Genomic DNA, 20,492 nt, shown 5'->3' with positions numbered 1-20,492 from the left:
AAAAGATGACTCTACTTAAGATCTAATTAAGTTTTTGACTATAATTGTTCAGTTTTATTGTCTTCACTGAAAACCAGTAAACCAAAATGTACTATCATATTTATCACATGTTCTATACTTCTACGTTGTTAAAGCTCAGGATAAATTAGAATGTTGAATTTTTTTTTAATCACTTAATGATCTGAACTTGTTCTTTAAGAATAAATTTGACCTATGCAAAACCAGTTTTTATTAAAGTAGGTCAAAACTCAGATTATTACCATGGAATTGGGATGACAAAGTATAACTTATTCATGTACCCTTTAAGAAAAATATTCAGAGGTCTCGTGGAACCTCACACTACTTCCAGCTCTTTTCTTACCAATTCTTTGTTAGGCTCCCTTCTAAGCAGAGCTGACTGAGAGGGACGTGCATCACTCCTCAAAGCCATCAAGACTGCACTTCATGACTGAGGATGGACCATTCAAGATCAGTATTTGTTGATCAGATTTGAAAGAAACTTATATAATAGATTAGAGAAAGGTGTTTAAACACCTGAATTCACCCTGTATCTTTAAAGCAATAATCTAATTTTTAGCAACAGTAGCTCTTTCACAGGTGTAGGAAGAATGTTTACTTCCATTGAACTAATTTGTTCTAAATTGAGAAAACATTTAGAAACTTAAAAAACATAGATGCTCCTGTTTTCCTAGGACAGGAATAAAAAGGAAAAGGAGAACAAGATTATACCAAGCAGCTTAATATTACAGCCTTCTCTCCATTGAGCTGACTAAATGATGTCGATTTTATTTTTTTTTAAGCAATATTCCCAGGTATGACTAAAATAATATATATATGTATACATGTTTATTTTGCTAACGAGTAATTAAAGATGTCATATGCTGATAAAAACAAATGTACATCTAAAATATAAAGCTTGTTATTTTTGGTTAAAGAAATATTTTTGCATACCTTATTTAGAGAGATGGTTATTATCTTAATACATCAGGAGAAAACTATCTCTGAATTAAGAAAGAACTCGCCTTTCCTCCCAAAGAATTTTAAAGTCACTGCTTCAATTGTTTTTAATAATTTCTCAAAAAAAAAAAACCACTCCATTTTCTTTTTGTATGCAACAGTTCTACAGTAAAAATAAGTGCTATATGTTTAGGCATCTAGTAAAACAACAGCTGAGGCTTACAGGTGACTTTCCATAAAAAAATACATCTTAAAGTGCAGGTTTTGTGCCTAATGATTTAAATCGAAATTTAAATAAAATTCACTGTGTTCACATTTCCTTATCCCTCTCCCCACCTCCCACAATACTTTTCTTCATGTGAAATAACCCAAATCTCTTTAGCTTTTCCTCAAAGGACCCATTTTCTAAACTAATCATTTTTAGTCATTCTCTTTTGATCTATCTCCACGTTTTCTACATCTTGCTTCAAAGAAAGGGCCTCAGATTGGACCCTGTACTCCCATAAAAGCCTGATGAATGCTGATCATAGAAGGAGCACTCATGGTTACTTCTTCTCATAGAAGAAAATAGTCTCGATCTCCCAACTTCCTCAACCATTAGAAGCTAATGCCACCTCTGACTCAGTTATTGGGTGATGAGGTATTAAGACCTAATTTTCTGCCTTTCCATTTAAACTCTTCAGTCATAATAATAGTAAGTGCAGCTATTTCTCAAACACCCTATCTGTGCCAAGCCCTGTGCTATATATTTTAGCTGCTTTTTAAAATAACAAAACATTGTTATTATCCTCGTTAAGCACAAGAGGTTAAATAAGCTCCCTGAAGTCACAGAAGCTATCTGTGGGAGAGTTGGGATTCAATTATAGGTTTAACTGATTCTAAAGTCCAGTTACAACAAATATTCTTCATGGCCTCCAGTTTAGAAACATAAGAATCATACAAGAAGCCCTCACAACTCAAGGCAGGTGCCGACTCTCTCCACAGGGCACTTTTGTTGCGCCTGAGGCCACACATAGCAGGAGCCGCAGAAACACAGAGGCCAAGCACCTGAGCCCTAGTGAGCAGATCCAAGAGCAGGAATGAGCAAACGCTGTCTGGCGCCCTCCTGTGGACAGTGTCATGTGAGGCGACACATACAGGCGGAAGTGTAATCATCATCTAACAGTGACTCACCAAACAGTTCAGATACATGCACAAGAACGCCAGGAGGCAACTTAGCCAAGGACAACCGACTATCTGGGTAACCTGGTCAACAAGTTAGTTTGTTGCTATTTAAGTACACGTTTCTTGTCGTTGCATTTTTTAATAATATGTATTAAAACAATTATAATTAAATTTTTAAAATGTGAAGATTCTCTGAAGCACCTGGAATAAAATTTAGAAATCAAAATTTGCCTCCTTTAAATAAGGCATCTGATCACTATTGACATGTTTTGCTTATCGGTGGCTCATGATATTTTGAGTTGTGTATAATAAAGGTAAAAGATACTGATACAACAAGCATAAGCCAATAGTATTTTAGAAGAGAACTATTGATCACTTAAGTTTACAAACAAGGTAACCTAAGTCATGAGTCATTAGAGAGAATTTACTTTCTTTATTCTTTATTGCTCATTGTATACGCAAATATTTATTCATTCATTTTATTTAGAGATTTAACTCAATAGAAACAACATGATGCCTAAGACACTTTCCAAAGAAATTCGACATAATGAGTACTTTTAATTATATTATAAATGATTTCAGGATTCTCATAAAGCTTTTATCTTCTTTTTCATAGTAACCTAAGTGTTACTGATAACTTAAGCACCTTAGTTCTTTTTTAAAATATCAAATAAACTTCTGGGTAACAGCTGATAAATTTCCAGGTTCTTGTTCCCCTGAATGATAGATGAAACAGCCACTCAGAAATTTAGGACATATCTATCTACTTTTATCTGCAATATCACCACGGTGATGTTTATTTTAATAGAAAAAGGCTAAGAGTGATTCTCCAAACTTGTCTCTCATTCTTAATTTAACATTATATTTTGTGTTCTCTTTTTAAATTCCTAAACTCCTTTGATCCAGAGTCACTGTTTTCATTATCTGAAGTTGACAGAGTTAATGACTCATGATAGAGGCAAAAGCTACTTTCGGTTTCCCTGTTTGGTGCAGGAACTCGACCTGATTTATAAACCATCGAGACGCCGCCATTGCCAGAAGTCTTCTGTTGTACTGCCATTCTCCATTTGGGGATTATTGTTGCCTTCGATCCTCTCACTCTTCAAACCCATTCCTTTGCAGTCCTCTGAACTTCATTTTTCTAAATGGCTACTCTCCACTCTCCAATAATACTCTTTCTCTAAGTTATCGTGGTTCTCTTTCTTTGTGGCAGGAGAGCTTGGTGTTTAAAAGCGGTCCCTGGAAATAATAAAACTGTCTGAACTCGAATTTAGTCTCTACCACTTTCTAACTGTGTAACCTGGAGACATTTCTTTAATCTCTCTTTGCTTCATTTTCTCATTTGAAAATAAAAATAATAATAGTACCCACGTCACATGATCGGGGCAATAACATAAGAATTTCATATGTTTAGTAGAAGAATATTGACATATGCTCATTGTTCAATAATTCTATCCACGATTATATTTCTAATTATTCCTTCTCAAATAATCAAGAAACCAATGGGCCTTTATATAATTACTTTTTTAGTTCATTTTTACTCACACTTCAAATTTCTGTCACCCCAAAATAAGCCCCCAAGGTCCTCTGTGTGGTATGAATTTAAAAACAAACAAACAAAAAATCTTTCAGAACTTTGATTTTTACTTAGATTTTTGAAAAACTACTGAACTGTTTGGGCTTAAGAAAGGGAATATATTATTACCGCAGAGCAAAATGCCCTAAAATTCCTTTCTGTCCAGCTCTGTCATGCACAAGATCATCCCCATGAATGACAGATGTTCTCCTCAGTCTTTTCTCTTTACCATCGTATCCTTCCAATCCTCACAATTCCCTAAGCCTTAAAATACAAATCTGTTGGTTCACTTCACCAGGCCAGCTTTTCTCCATTCCTTTTATTTGTTGTTTTCCTTCAGTTTGTTCAGTTGTTCTGAATAAATATAGGAAAGGTGTGGGGGTGTTTTAAATACTGATTCCTTGGTCCCATCTCAGAAATCCCAAAATGATTGGTCTAGAGCATTGTCTGAGCATTGAGGTTTTACAAAGTTCCCTGGATGATGCCAATGTGCCTCCAGGGCTAAAAGCCACTGGTCACCCTTTTTCTTCTCTCTTCAGTGTGAATCTCCTAGCTTCTCTCTTTCTTCCCACACCAAAGCTCTCACGTGATAAAATAAAGTTCAGGAGCTGGAAGGAAAGAAATGCGATTTGTTCAATGTCAGAAATTCCTTTAGGGGGATTGAGGAGAGAAACATACTCTGGATATTTATTTACATGTGACTCTTGTTGCTCTACTTCTCTTCTCTTCTTCGCTCCCTGAAGACCTCAGCTCTTTATTTTCGTATCTCTGCCACCTCTGTTCATTGGCGGGAGCTTTCGCACAGCCTTTATTAGCTGAAGCATTGTGTGGTTTCCCTTAGGGAAACGTATGCCGGTTGGCTCTATGGATAAGTGACCCGCATTCATAATGATGCTCAGTTATTTTAAAGTCTGTATATGAAACCAAAGTATGTGTTTTGAAAAGTGGCTAAGGTGCAAGGTCGAAGGCTCTGTATTGGAGTGAGGCGAGGATCATGACTCACTGTTTCACTTATTATCCATGTAACCTTGGGTGTCCTCTGTAAAATAGGGTTGATGACGTTTTATCCACTACATCACTGTATGGCAGAGGTAAATTAGATCATCACTTTTGTGTCTTTTTCTGTCTTATTGTGCCTTACTTTATGTCTTCCAAGATAATTTACTGCAAACTTCGATTGGTCTTTACTGTAAAATCACAGATTTGAATTTGCATCAGCCTTTAAAAAAAAAAAAAAAACCTTTTGCTCAAGGTTACAATTACGTAAGTTTCCAACACATTTCTTGAGGAGAATGTGGCCACCAAATGAGATTCCATGCTACTTTAGTCCCTAAGCACTCAGAACAGAGCCCGCCTGGGGAATCAGGAAATGGTGTGGAGTTCCAGAAACATCTGTGTCGTGTCTGTGTCATACTGCCATAATACCCCTCACTACTTCCAATCTTGATATCCTTCCTTGTCCTCTGGGAAATGTGAGACACACAGGGTTTGACTAAATGTCTCCACTGAAATGTCACCTCCTTATAGAGGACTACCGTGATCACCTATCAGAAACAAAAGACCCTTTCACTCTCTATCTCCTTCACTTTATTTTTCTTCGAACACCTTGTTAGCACCTGAGCGTGGATACGATGATCCACGTCCCCCCCCCCCACACCCCCCACCGCGGGGTCCGCGAGGACAGCGGGCGGTGGCTCTGGCTCGCTCCTTACAAAGAGCTGCTGAGTCCCAACGTTAGAGCAGCTTGCCGCATGGCAAGCGCTTGACAAATACTTTTTTTAAATAGAAAAATACCTTAAATTCTAAAGGTAACTATCATTCTAATCGTCTGAGTGCCTTTCGTTCTAAGCAGAAGACTGCGCCTCAGAGAAGTTAAATCGATTTCCCCGAAGCTCCAGCCAGGAGTCCGCAGGGCTGGCGCACACATCGCTCTCCACCAAACTGGCTGTTATTATCTCTTCTTCTTATAGACTGGATCCTAACAGCTATATACGGGTGTCTAAAAGTATTCAAGTCTGAAAATGTATTGCATGGAAATTTTAGCTTTAAAAAAAAATCCCTGAACAAAGTGAAATTAATCTAATTAAAAATCCACAAAACCTAAGGTCAACTACTCAGTCAGCTTGTTGTTCAACTGTTCCTTGACTCAGCTCTTTAGAGAGAGAGAGAGACAGAGACAGAGACAGAGACAGAGAAATTAAGTTGAGCCTGGGTTAAGAGTACATTAAAATACATTTGCTATAATTACAGATGGGGAGATCTCCAAAAGGAAAATGCCTAATACCACTCGTGCCTGTTAAGATAGTCGAGGGTTGGAGGAGTAATAAACAGTGGTAGACTTTACATCAAAATAACTCTGAGGAAAGTGTTTTTGCCTCGAGGAACTTCATGGATTTGGTATTAACAGATGCTATTCCAGTGCAGCGAGTGGCCAGTCCTCCTGACAGGAGCATGCGGAGCACCCTCACCAACACCCACCTCAGGCACAGCTCAGGATGGGGAGTATCACTTGCCCAGCTCTTCAAAGACCAGCCCCTGTGGCAGTCTCATGCCCACCGGGGCAGTGTTGAGGGAATAGAAAGAAAGAGAATAAAAAACAAAAAAGATGTTCTTTCAAAGTCCCCAACACCATTTCTTTAATACCTTTTCAGTTTATGAGATTTGACAAGGAAATAAAGGCATTGCTTCAGGCCATTCCAATCTCACAATGTAAGAATTCTCTTAAAATTGCTACATCTAAAAGAGCTTTTATATTCACGTTATTACTCAAGGAAAATTGTGAGGATATGGGGAAGGATGTGAGGAAAATCTTATTAAAACATTCACACACACACACACACACACACACACACACAGACACACACACTCGCATCTCCTACCTATCCATCACTTATCAAAAATGTCATGAGACATTAAATGATTAGAATACTTTCAAATGCTTCGAAAAAATTATGGTACATAAAGGGAAGGAAAATAGAGCACTTTGCAGTTGTAGTGTTATAGTCATGAAATACATATTGAAATATGAGTATATGATAAACCCATGAGGGTACATAGTTGAGAGAATAGAAAGTGAAGGCATGGGTTTGAGTTAGAATCCTGTCTGAAGCCATGAACGGAAATAGTCTTCTGGAACCAGATGTCACTAAAAGAAAATTTTACCAAACATTTCGTGCTGGTTGACAGAAAAAATTATATGTGTGTGAGCATGTATGCATGTCTGTGTCTATATATCCTTTTGAAGCTCTTTAAGCAAAGTGACATTTAAAAGTACACAAAAACATAAATATCTTTAGAGATCAAACAGTAAAATTATATTAGATAAAAATATTAGGGTGGGAGGTCAGAAGGCAGCAGAAACAAAGCTATTTTAAAAGGAATGTTTATATTGATAATCTTATCAGCAATGATGAGGTAAGGTCTTCAAAACTCTAGGGAAAATGTTTTTGAATTTAGAGTCCATTCTCATTCAAACTGGCAATTAAGGAGAGGGGGTAAAAATAAATATTTTAAGCTAGTCAAGAAATAAGAGATTTTTACCTTCATGTAAATAAAATATTGCCTGAGGGTAGACTCTAACAAAATGAAAAGAAAGAGGAAGTCATAGGGACAATATGCAAGGTAAACAAAACAAAACAAAACAAAACAAAAAACTGTCAGAACAACAAATCCAGAAAACTTCAAACCACAATCCCAGGAGACCTGCCCAACACCTAGAACATGACCAGCGAAATTAGAACAGGCAAGTCACAGACTGTGACCAACATCTCCTTGTGGAGAACATAGTGGAATTCAATCAGCAGATAGTTTGTTTAAAAAGCAAAATCTTAGTGACAATGTGAGAACAGCATATGCTTATTTCGCTGACCAAGAAGAGACAGTTAGAAATTTCAGAAAAAATTTTTGAGCAATAAAATAATTTTCCAAATAGAAAACGAATAGAAATGTAGCATAAATTGAAAAGTTACCTAATGGAGAAAATGACCTTCATTTGACTTTGAGGCTTCAAGAAACTTCTTTAAGGCACAAATTCTCATAAGTAGCTCAGGCTTAACAACTATGACATTTCCTTCTCTAGAGGTCAAACCATTTACCCGAATAAAAATAAATATTACTTACTTAATCATAAGGTCACAAATGCTTTTTATAAGTTTTCCATTTTTAGAATCAACCTCTAGACAACAAACGGAAGACAAACCCATGCCTTCAGATAAACAGAACAGAATTTCACATAAACAGAATAGAAATTCTTTTGACACAGAGCTGGCAGCAGTGTGGAAGCGGGTAGAAAGGGGTAAGGGGGAGGGTAATACACAAGTACTAATTTATTCATTTTGCAAAATGAAAATCAAAAAATGCTGTCTAATATTTATGTTAAAAATAGGTATGCTAGTGTATTTTAAATTCTAGTAGAACTGTTCATTAAGAATTAGTACCTATAAGTTATTAATCAGAAGAACTATAAAAATAACTATGTGAAGTATATGTGCCAAGAAGTAGTTTGCCCTGGAACCTTCATATATTCTAGGCAATGAGCTAAAAATTTAACATTTAATCATTATCATGCTGATAAAGAATTTGAGGCTTGGAAAGCTTAATTAACTTGTCCAAGAAACTATTGAGAAGCCGTAGATCCAGGACTTGAACTCTTGCTTGCCAATAAAGCCCAAGCTCTTAACCATGCTATAAGGCTTTCAGTTTTATTGAGGAATTACTACTAAGTGCCAGGTATTTCTAGGCACTAGGGAACACAAACATTAATAGAGACCCTTCCATTCAGGAGATAGAACTTTGTAAGTATCAGAGTCCTTCAGCGATACTACTTTCCATTCAGTTACCAAGGTTTCAGCAAAACAAGACAATGACTTAAATGTAAGGAGGACTATTTAAGTCATGTATAATTGTCCAGGGTAGAATTTGACTTATTAACACCTTTTCATTTGGCAGTACCATTTATTCTAGAATCTCCAAATGGCTGTTCATGCGTGATTAAGTTGGCTCAATCCTCTAGAAAACCTTCTCTGGTGAATAGTACCAGAGACTGACAGATGAAAGATGCAGCCTTGGGTACCAGGAAACTCAACTGTAAAATGTATACACTTTCCTGAGCAGGGCTGTGGCATCTGGTACTCAGCTACTGAATTACCTCTAGCAGAAGAACGTCATAGAAAGTCACTGAGAAAGCCAGGACAGAAAGTTCTACCATGGACAAATAGTCAATAGTCCCAGCAATGTTCACAGATTCTACCCAGGTAAATTTTCTGCCACGTGACTTGCCCATATCCACTGCTGCTCCACTCAAAACTCTTCTCCACACAATGGCCAGAATGATACTTTTAAATGAGTGTAAATGTGTACTTGGAAATCACTTGCCTAAAATCTTCAGAGGCTTTCTATGTCCTCTATGGATTAAATTTGCAAGACTTTGTTGCAGAAGCAACAAAAGCTCAAAAGCTCAGGACTTGTTCTGAGTGCTTACAATGGGTGTCACTCAGATGGAGCCTTCCTCTCCAGTCTTATCTCAGGTGACCCTTCTCGTTGCTCACCACATTTCTATCCTTCTCTCTTGAAGGGCTTCTGTGCATGTTACTTCTGAATTCATTTTGTCCATCCACCATCCCTAAACAACTAGGCTTGGAGTTGGGGAGAGATTTTACTGCCTCCACATATCAAGTTAAATTGCATAAAATGTTCTCTTGGTGGGGAAATGTCCCTCATGTTTCTAAAGAATCTAAAATCTGCAGCCTCTCTAAGCACTCTGCATCTCTTTCATAACCTTTATCTCAACTGACTGGAATTTAGCAGTCATTCTTGAATTTGTTGAATGTTGGTCTCCCATGATCCATTTTAATTTGATGAGAATAGATAACATATATCTTATTCATTATTAAATTCCCAGTGCCAGGCACAGAGTCAAAAAATTGTTTGTTAAATAAATGAATATTCACTGTAAAAGAATTAAAAAGACTGTGTTGATCCCATATGATCACTTGAAAAGGTACTCTTTCCTCTTGCAACCCCATCACCCCTTGCAGCTTTCTGGGCTCCATTGAGATATTTCCTCCTAAAAGCACTGACTTCAAAATATCTTGAGCTTGAGAACAGAGAGATTTCTCCCGAAGTACAGAGACAGGCATCATCCTCCTCTCTCTAACGGGACTTCACTTGGAGCCTTCTGTATGCCTGGCGCTCGTCTAAGATCTGAGCATTCACAAATGAAAGGCATTTCCTGTCTTCAAAGAGCTTCCTGTTCAATGGGACAAATGGAAAAACTAACCCAATGATAGCCACATGGTGTGGTCATTCTGAGAGAGAACCTCAGAAGAGGGACACCTAGACTACCAGGAAAGGTATAAGAAGAGGTATCAGGACCGCTTCCAAGTAGTAAGGCCAAAAGAAGATTGTGCCAGGAGAACACATGGAAAAAACCATCCAAACAATGGGAGCAATTGGTGTAACATCCAGGAGGGCAGGGGAGAAAATATAGGTCAGCAAAATGCCAGAGTCTTAGAATTGGGTGCTTGGTGATTGACAGACCTGGGCAAGGCACGGAGCACAGAGGATACTTAGGGTCCTATCCTGAAGGTAATGAGAAGCTGTGAAGGCTTTTAAATCTGGAAATGAGAGTAAGGAAATCAGATTTGCATCTTAGAAAGAGGGCATCAAACAGTGCTACGGGTCCAGGAAGGGGAGCTATAAATAAACAAAGATCCAAAAAGGATTTCACAGAATATTTTTATATATTTAGTGGTGAGAGTTAAAATTAAAAAATAATTATTTATGTGAGTTGAAAATGGATCTACTCTCCTAGTATTTGAGAAAATGTTTACATACATCGTTTCCCTTGAAATAAATTAGGAAATGAGGATAATGTTTCTGCAAAACCTAAAGGCTGCTGATGACTCATTATCCCATTAATTGATATGAATAAATTGGGTGAATCAAGCTAAATGAGAGTCAGTCACTGCACACAAGTAGAGAGAAAGCTGAATAAGTGGAGTGTTTTATTTGTTCGTCTGGGTTCTCCCTTTTTTTTTTTCAAAATAATAAGAGCACTCTGTTGGGGAGCACTAAGTGGGGCACGTGCACGGAGCCCCTGACCGTCTGAGATAGGGAGGGCAGGGGATGGTGCAGATGACATGAGCCTTAGAGGTAGAGGTGGTTAGGCGAGGCCATAGAAACCTCTGCCAGGGCCCTGAGACCCACTCACTACTGTATTATTTTTAAAACTTTCTGTATTTCTTATATATTTATAATCCACACCATTAAACAAAAATATACCTATAAATCTTTTCAGAATAGGCCCTTTCTTCCCTCCCTGGGTCGTCATCGTCGTCGTCTTCTTCTTCTTCTTCTTCTTCTTCTTCTTCTTCTTCTTCTTCTTCTTCTTCTTCTTCTAATTAATTAATTTTTTATGGTGACATTGGTTAACAAAATCTGATAAGTTTCAGCTATGCATTTTAACAGTGGTTCTTCTTTGAAGCTGCTGTAGAGCAACGTTCTTGAGATTCTCAGGAGTCCTATTGTTGAATGGAAAGAGGGTACAAGGCATACCCTTAGAAGCCATTTTGTCCCGTGGAAAGAATCTTTAATGTGCTGACTTAAATGTGTCTGAGGTTTTAATAAGGGATTCTACTAGCCATAATCTTGGCTTTATTTTCTCCTGATAACACCCTGGAATTAATTTTTGCCATAGGTTATTTCTTATTTTGAGAACCTTCTGCTAGCTGTAAAGAATATGGAGCCTCTACATGTGTCTTTAATAATAAACTCCTTATCCAAGCTCTTATAATTAGGTGGGAAGAGCCAATTGCTTTATCTGTAAGACCACCAGTTTAATCTAGACCTTATTCTGATTTTGTTTTAAGGAGATTTTGAAATGTTTAGTAAATAGAGACTGGGCAACAGAGTTATTTCCCATTCGTGTTTTTCTTTTATGTTAAATCCCCTGGTTCTGGCTTAAGGCTGTTTAAAGAGAGCAAAAAGTTGAGGTCACTCTGCTTCAGGATCTCTTCTTCAATGCTGTCTAAAGTGTTAAAGAGCCTATTCCCGAAGTCACTGATAGACTCATCCTTCCTTTGCTTGTAGGACAAGATTATAGTGCCATCTATCTTCACAGAGCAGACTTTGAAGATGGCCTCTTGCTCAACGTCTCAGCTTTTCTAACTCCTCTAAATCTCTACAATTCAGGGTCTTTTGGGTCATCCTTAGAGTCTTTGCACATTGACTTTTCCATTCAGCTTTTTGCATCTGAGATTCCTATTAACATGAACCAATTAATTATAAATTTAGGATTCCTAAATTATTGATTCTTAAAACAATTCTAAATTCCTTTGTAAATGTTTCCTCTATCATGTGTGTAGGCTTTAGAAAGTGGTTAACAATGGCTCTTAATTCAAAGGTCGGGTTTTAAAATCAACCACAACAGAAGTTGATTTGTTATGAATTGAATTTAACTTTAAGAAACATTTGAGATTTAGGAATTTCTTGTTGACAAGAAGGGAAAGGAAATGGATGAGTCAAGGTGGAAGAGAGGGTAATGTAGGAGTCTAGGAAGAAAAAAGAGGAATAAAGGAATCAAGCAGTTATATTTAGATTGCATTTCATGAAGATCTAAGAGAGACAGGCTTTAAGTTTTTTACTTTTCTTATTTATCTTGGCTAAGGAATCTTTCGAAGTCATTCATTTTGGAAACCGGATTTCTTTTGGAAGATTTCTTATGCTAATGAAACATGCAGACTATTATTTTTTTCAAAAGTGCCTCTCAAATAATTTTTTTTTTTCAAATTGAAAGTTTGCCAAAATAACCATTGCAATTCTAAATTATCTTTGGTGAAATTATGCCATGTGAATGGATAAATAAATAAATTATAGTGGAAATACATGTTAGAAGCAAAATTCCCAAAGTTCTGCAGAGATCCAAGAGTAAGGTCTTGACTTGAGAAAACTTTCTAGGGTCTCTCTGACTGCAGTGGGGCATGAACTTAGACTGAGACACCACCATGACAGAAATGGTCTTCAAAATATGTTGCTTGTACACTTCATATCTTAGGCTCCTGTATTAGTCAGCTCAGGCTGCCATAACAAAATGCCGTAGACTGGGTGGCTTCAACAACAGAAATATATTTCCTCACAGTTCTGAAGGTTGATAAGTCCAAGATGAAGGTGCCCACCAATTTAGTTCCTGGTGAAAGCTCTCTTCTGGCTGTAGACAGCTGCTTTCTTACTGTGTCCTCACATGACAGACAGAATGAACTCTTTCTTGTCTATTATTATAAGGAAACTAATCCTATTAGATCAAGGTTTCCTCCTTATGAATTTATTTAATCTTAATAACCTCCAAAAAGGGCCTATCTACAAATATAGTCACATTGGGGGTTAGAATTTCAACATGAGAATCTGGGGGTGACACAAACATTCAATCTATTGCAACCCCCACCTTAATCATTAGATGTCTCAAATGCAAGTAGAAGGTTTAGAACAGAGAACTTGCCTTGAACCAGATTCTCATGGATAAATCAAGATAAGTCTGAGGAAAGATCTCATAAGACTTTCACAGGTAACCCATGGTAAGATTTGTCCTATAAGGAACCTGGTATGAGAAGACCTTCTGAATGCCTTAAGAGATGAATGTGTGAGAACTATACCCATCCACCTTTTTTGATTGATTATCTTCTTACATACTTTCAACAGAAAGTGTTTTTAGTCACGAGATCGGTTTTCTCCAAGGAAAAAAGTTTTAAATCTGATCAGATCAATAGAGAGTTTCTAACAAGGATTTATTATTTCTAGGAGGCATTTGGGAACTGAAAATAAAAAAGCACAGCTCTGACCGACTGAAGAGTGTGTTACCCCGCTCAGTGAGAGAGATCCCAAAGAGGAAGTTCAAAGGGTGTGCTATGCTCTTCCAATTTCAATGTCGTAGACACCATATTTTGGTAGACTTTTAAGAATTTTCTACTGCTGAATTTCAAAAAGAACACCAGAAAATTCTCTTGATGAAGCAACTCTAAATTTATTAGATGTAACATAGTAAAGACTATCACTTCGATAGAGTGTTGGTAGTGTCTACTATGAGAAAGAGGGTGTCAGAGAAGAATATTTATAAGATTTATTGAGTGATTTTTAGGGAGGTCTTGCAAGGAGGCATATTAGTTGGAATCTGTGGATTTTATGATATTATAGACTTGGATTGGTGGGCATCGTGAAGTAAGAGTTTTGAAATAGGTCCGGATGAGCAAGCTGTTCTTCTTGATAAGTAATCTCGTTTAGTTGGTTCAAGTCTTATCTTTTAGTAGCAGGTAATCCCTGGAGCAAGTAGTTAAATTATGTTTGCCTAGCCCCAGTATTGTTTGGCATAGAAATAGGAAAAGAAGCTTGGTCAAAGAATTGTTTAGCACAGGGAGGAAGGTAGGTTTGGGCCAGTATTCATTGCTGTGAAGAAAAGTTTTGAAATATTCACATTTGAAGATTCTTTCTTAATAAATTTCTTTAAATTAAATCTAAGCAAAATCTGCAAATCATTTCTTTTTACATTTTTATTTGATAGTGTTAACAAGCTGAGTGGCAAAGTTTAAGCTGTTAAAATAATAATAATAATAATATATAACAAAAGTAGCAAAAAGAAGGCAAGTGCTCTCAACCTTAAGAACACATGATAATGCCGACTTTTTGACTTACAAAGGAAATAAGATCATAATTTTAAAAATCTGTTGATCAAACATATTTTTGATTTGAGAAGCAGACTCCAAGAAAATTGTATATGTGAGAGAGAGTGTATGTATTTGGGTGCATACCTGTATGTTCCTCCTATCACACATGAGAAAATGCAGTGTGTGTGAACACAAACACTTCTCTGCAGATAGAGAGTTGGAGTGAGTGTTCATTTTCTCATTAAACCTTTATAAAGGGCACAGGCTAGAGACCAGGCCCTGTGGCAAACATTCATAATACAGGAGTCCCTGGCCTCAAAGAGCTCACAGTGGAGGGGGAGATTGACCCATGTAAATGGACATGTAGAAGAAAACATGGAAAGTGTAGTGGGAACCCTGAGGAGGGAGTGGCTAAGTCTTGATGGAAGGATCAGAGACTACTGACATTGGGGCCCAGCCTTGAAGGTCAAGGAGGAGAGAGCCAAGCAGAGGACAGGCTGTGTAGGCAGCTGTGACATGACCATGCAGTAGGGATGTGTGGGAACCAATAACCCTCCTCAGGCATTCACAGGGTCCAGGGCAAGAGTACATGTGGAGGCCCCTATATCACATCTAAATATTTAAAAATTATAAGCCAAGCTTAAAAATGCTGAAACAAAATAATTCAGTATCCTCCCTTAAAAATACTTCTTTATAGTTTCCATGTGCATCTGTTGGCCAATAGAAAGAATTGATATCACACTTCACACATGCTACATCTAAGCCTGTGTGTAACAAATTGAGAATAATGTGAATTGTTTAACATTGCAAAATGTTCTTATGCTGCCGTGGATGACTACAGTGAGCACAACACTCCTTCTTGTGAGTGCTTCCAGAACTACACGCTGGAACACAAAGAGAAGCAGGAAAATGGGTGCTCAGAATTCGTGAGCAACAGCACTTCTTATGGAAGACATTACTGCATTTATGCTGTCTGTGAGGACTGATCTGACACATTCAACATGGGAGTTTCTGTAAACAGAGGTCCAAGACACGGGTCCCAGAAGACAGGGCAGTTCTAAGAATCAAATTGCCAAATGAAAGATAATGGCGACCAGATAGCCAAAGGCCTCATGAGCCATGCTCAGGAGAGTCATGACAATGACCTACCACTCAAGGAAGAGGATAAATATATGGCGGCCCTCTTTCATCATCTTTCCTCCTACAGAAGTATCATCAGTCCCTCTCTGAAACAGAAATCTAGTTATCTATTCTAGAGATAATCAAAAGTCCATTTTAGAAGGATTCTGTGGAGCCCTGCACCCTCATGAAAGAGAAAGAAGTCAAAGGATATAAAAGTTTATGTCTTTTAAGAATCTCCTGTATTACAGAAAAAAAAAAAATTACATCTGGGAAAAAAATATACAGACTTACTATAGAACCATACTTCATTTATATTTTACCTCCATGAATGAGTACAGTGTTTAGTATACTGTAAGTGTTAAGTAAATTTAGTTACATGGAATTGAAATTTATTTTCACTTCTAACAGGGAAGGTTAACATACATCAACTCCAGGGCCAGACTGTCTGAGATCGAATCTCAGCACGGCCACTTAATCATCTTGGGAAAGCCACTTGAACTTGTGCCTCAGTTTTCCAATCCATAAAATGGGTCTGAAAATAGGTGTTATCCCATAGATTGTTGTAAAAATTGAATTACTTAATACATGTAAAATGTTTAGAAGTGCTTACATGCTTGGTCAACATTCAATAAATGTTACCTTTATCTTTATTTGAAACGTGTTTCTCAAAATCTTTTTTTTTTTTCAGGACAACTGGAACAAATAAAATAAGTTCTTTTAGTATCTCTTCTCATGTAACAGTGATAAACTTTAGTTTATGGCAAATTTGCGATTATCTTGGCACTCGCCTCTTTTCTAATTGGGCACACATACATAAATCGTGACTTTAGCTGCTTGACTGTTGTGTAACTTAAGGAGTATGTATATTGCCAGTCTGTGCCACTTGGCAGCTAAAAAAAATTTAATTTAATTTAATTTAAAAAGGGAGAAATGCAGTACATGTGAGATAGTACTATGTAAATATGCTTAAATCTATCCCCATATGTTTTGTTCAAAATGTTGTACACTGTTCAGTCAAAAAAGAAAACAGAGCTGATCATATATAATCTCCCTGCTCAAAGTTTTTCTATAGGTCTCAGAATAGTAAGTTGAAATACATCAACAGACCATCAAAAGAAATAAAATGAAGAAGGGCAATGAAACAATAATTAGAAAACACATAGAAAGGAAAAATAATCATATACAAATCAAGGTAATTAGTAATCAAAGAAAATCAAATCAAATCCAAGCTAGATCTTTCATTCACCAAGTAGCAATGTTTAAAAAAATGAATATTCAATGTTGGCAAGAATGCAAAGACATATACACTTCTACAGACCACAACTGGGAGGGCGACTGGGTTCCAGCTCTCAGGCAAAGAAATGAGAAATAGGTGGCAAGACTCTTTAAAAACTTTATACACTATGGACTTAAAATTTCTTTCCTAGAAATCACATGAGGAAATAATCAAAAGTTTTTCAAAAGTTTAGACAAAGTTTTAGTACAGATTTTCATTATGGTGTTACTTACAATAATGAAACATTAGAAATAACCTAATGTTCAGTTACGTTAATTTGCGTTACAACTACACAATGAAATATTATTCATGTACATAAACAATGTTTTAGAAGCATATATGGTAACATTAGAAAATATTTATATTTTATATTGATTATATAAAAGATGGTATATAAATGAATGATATACGTGATATGTAATGCATATGTACATACATGAATATATGTTGTGCACGTGAAAGGAAACACATTAAAATGTTAGCAACAGATCACACATAAGTATTAGGATAAAAAAGCTGATTTGTTGTTGCTATGCTTTTCTTCTAGATTTATGAAATTCTCTACCAGGGCATATGGTATGGTTTCATAATCAGAAAAATAATCCCATCAAAGTTAATAAGAAAATTTTCATGTTGATATTAAAAATTCTCCACAATTCAGCACAACCGATGTCACTATAACACTAAATTCCAGTCAAAAATGAAATCTATTAGAATAACAGGATTGAGAGAGGTGGCCAGGCTTCTTCTTAAGTTCTGCACTTACTTGGCAGAAAATTATTTAGACACTTTGAGTCTGGTTTCCTCAGCTGTAAAAGAGATTAATAATTTCTGCTTATTCCACAAAAGTTATTGTGATTCCTAAATGAAATAGCATACTACATTAGTAAGTGTTCAACCAATATCTGTTAAGTAAATAGAGTGGCTTAATATATTAGAGAGATGTAGAAATATAAGCAGTTACTACAAGTGTTAACCAAAATAATAGATAGTAAAAATTAAGCAGAAATATTAAATATGAAATGAGTGATTCATACTTAGGTCACCAAAACCAGAAGATTTGATCTTCTCACTCTCTTCTGTCCAGTCTATAATAAATGACCACTCTTTGTAAACTTAGTGAACAAAAACTTATAATAACTTTTAGGAAAGCTGAAAATGTCTAACATTGTGTTTTCCAGTAGATCAGGGACATTCCAGGTATCAGATTTTCCCCATGCATGAAGCAAGTACAATTCAAATTTTTTGTTTCAATTTGATCCATATTTTTTTCCTGAAGAGCAAAAATCAAATATTTGCCTTTTTTTTTTAGCATACTTGAATTGGGCCTTTTGATCATTTTTCTCAGTAAGAATACAGTACATTTATTTAGCACCTTTACATATGTCAAAATATTTTCACTTAGAATATCTTAACTGATTCTCACAACCACCCAGAGAGGTGCCGTTAGCAGTTTTCTTTTAATTCAGTGGTTTCCCCAAAAGTCCACTAGAACCAGCTCATACTAGCCGGCTAGAGCCAACTGTAAATTGTTTTAAATTTTGCAAACTGATTGTTAAGCACAGATAATATTAAAAACTAAATTATATAAATTCTATGTATAACCTAGGTATAAACTATATTAAAATTATAAGTACTCAAAATTAATCATTTCCTAATTATTTTATTACATGATAATAAATTATCTATGTTCTTATGTTTATTTATGCCTACTGAATACTTGCAGTGAAACTGCTATGTAATCATGTGCTACCAACTCCACATTCAGTGACACCACATTGGTAACTTAAAATCAGCTATAATGGGAGTATCTACACCACTAAAACTGGCAAATGTTACAAATCATGGCTTGATTTATTGTATTGTCTAGACTTTAAGAAAATTGTGGCAAAAAAGTTAATAATAAAGATTAAACTTAAATGTGTGCTGTGTCTATAGCCATTATGCTGTGAATAGCACGAAACATTGAGGAAATATTCTTCCAGTATTTGAAATCTATTATCCCCTCTAGCGAAGAAATCCTTTGTGTCATTGAAAAATGAGTGAATTTCCAACATGTTTTTATTGTTCCATTTTTGTCTTACTCATTGACATAAACGAAAATATCAACTAACATTTTATGTCATAACTACTTTTATCTATCAATTGCAACCACAGATTGGCTACTCTACAACATTTGGCAGAAAACCAAGAAAGCATTCTGTGAGTATCAGTTGGCTGTATGAAATTAATAATAAAGAGTGTATGTGATTATTATTTGTAAATTATGTGCTACACATTCTTTATGTGAGAAAGATTCGTTATAAAGTCATGTATGTAAAGATATACATACAAATATAGATACATTTTGGAAAAAATTAGTTGATAAATATTTATCAGCACAACACCACCATTTAATAACAATAACATAGAAAACACTTAGATAGAAAAAATAAACAGAAAAACAGTGCGTTGAGTGATGACCTCTATCAATTATGACCTTATTTTTATTTAATGCTTTGTCATGTTGGAAAGCATCCTAAAATATACCCTTCTCGGACTTCAGCCTAAACATCAAATATATCACAATTGTGTGTCTACCACTTTCCATAATGATCACGAGTCCCAGTAGTTTGTCTTAGGTATCAGGGAGAGTATAGGTACAGACTTTGTGTGCTTCTCATATTTCTTCCTCTCTCTCTCAGATCCACCATAATCGTCAGCCACCTATGAGCACATCTCTCCAAATTGAAGCCTCCAATCTGAATGGCTTTTGTGTCCCACATGCCAAACCTATAGATGCTGATTTACCCCTATACTTCTGGATATGTGTGAAATGCCACACCAAATACTGTAGGATCTGGTTTCCTGAGCCATCGCTGAGGGGCTGGATCACTCAACTCAGAACTGAGTTGTCAGTGAACCTTGACCGTAGGAAACAGGAGATGGGATGGAGCCATACCATCTTTTTTCTTTTATCTTTTACCTTTTCACGAACTACCACAAGGATCCTTCTTGAACTCTCTAGAGAAGTCCAAATGTGCGTTGATACACCTGCTGAACAACATGTTATATCTCTTAGCAGCTTGTCACAAGCAGTAGCCAGTATGGTAACAGGTCACATTACATAGTGTCTCATATCGCCTTACCCTTCTTGTACGTCCTATTTGAGCATCCACACTTTAATCCTCACCTTAGGATCTGTTTCCTAGAGAATCCAGGCTAAGACACAAACCTTTAGCTAATTAATAACATCAGAAATCCAAATGTATTCATTTCCTGTGACTGCTTCAACAAATTGCTCCTAACTTATAACAACAGAAATTCGTTCTATCACAGCTCTGGAGGCCAGAAATCCAAAACCGATGTGTCAATAGGGTTGCACTCCCTCCAAAGATTCTTCCTTGCCTCTTCCAGCTTCTGGTGGCTTCAGGAGTTCCTTGGCTTGTAGCCACATCATTCTAATCCCTGCCTCTATGGTCACATTGCCTCCTTCCCTTCAAAAATCCCTCTGCCTCTCTTTTATAAAGATACGTGTGATTGCATTTAGAGTCCTCCCTCATAATTTAGGATAAACTCCTCCTCTCAAGAGCCTTAATTTAATTTTTACTATATAACGTGATAGTCACAGATCCAGAGATTAGGATCTGGATGTGTCCTTTGGAGGTCATCAGTCACCTCACTACACCATGGGGGGAAAATAATTTTGCTCATAGTCACAAATCAATGACACATTAGATAGGAAGTGAAAGTATTTTTCTATACT

This window comes from Pteropus medius, unplaced genomic scaffold, assembly GCF_902729225.1.
Source record: "Pteropus medius unplaced genomic scaffold, Ma_sr-lr_union100, whole genome shotgun sequence".
NCBI lineage: Eukaryota > Metazoa > Chordata > Mammalia > Chiroptera > Pteropodidae > Pteropus > Pteropus medius.
The sequence above is the reverse complement of the archived record's forward strand: the minus strand, read 5'-3'. Positions refer to the sequence as shown.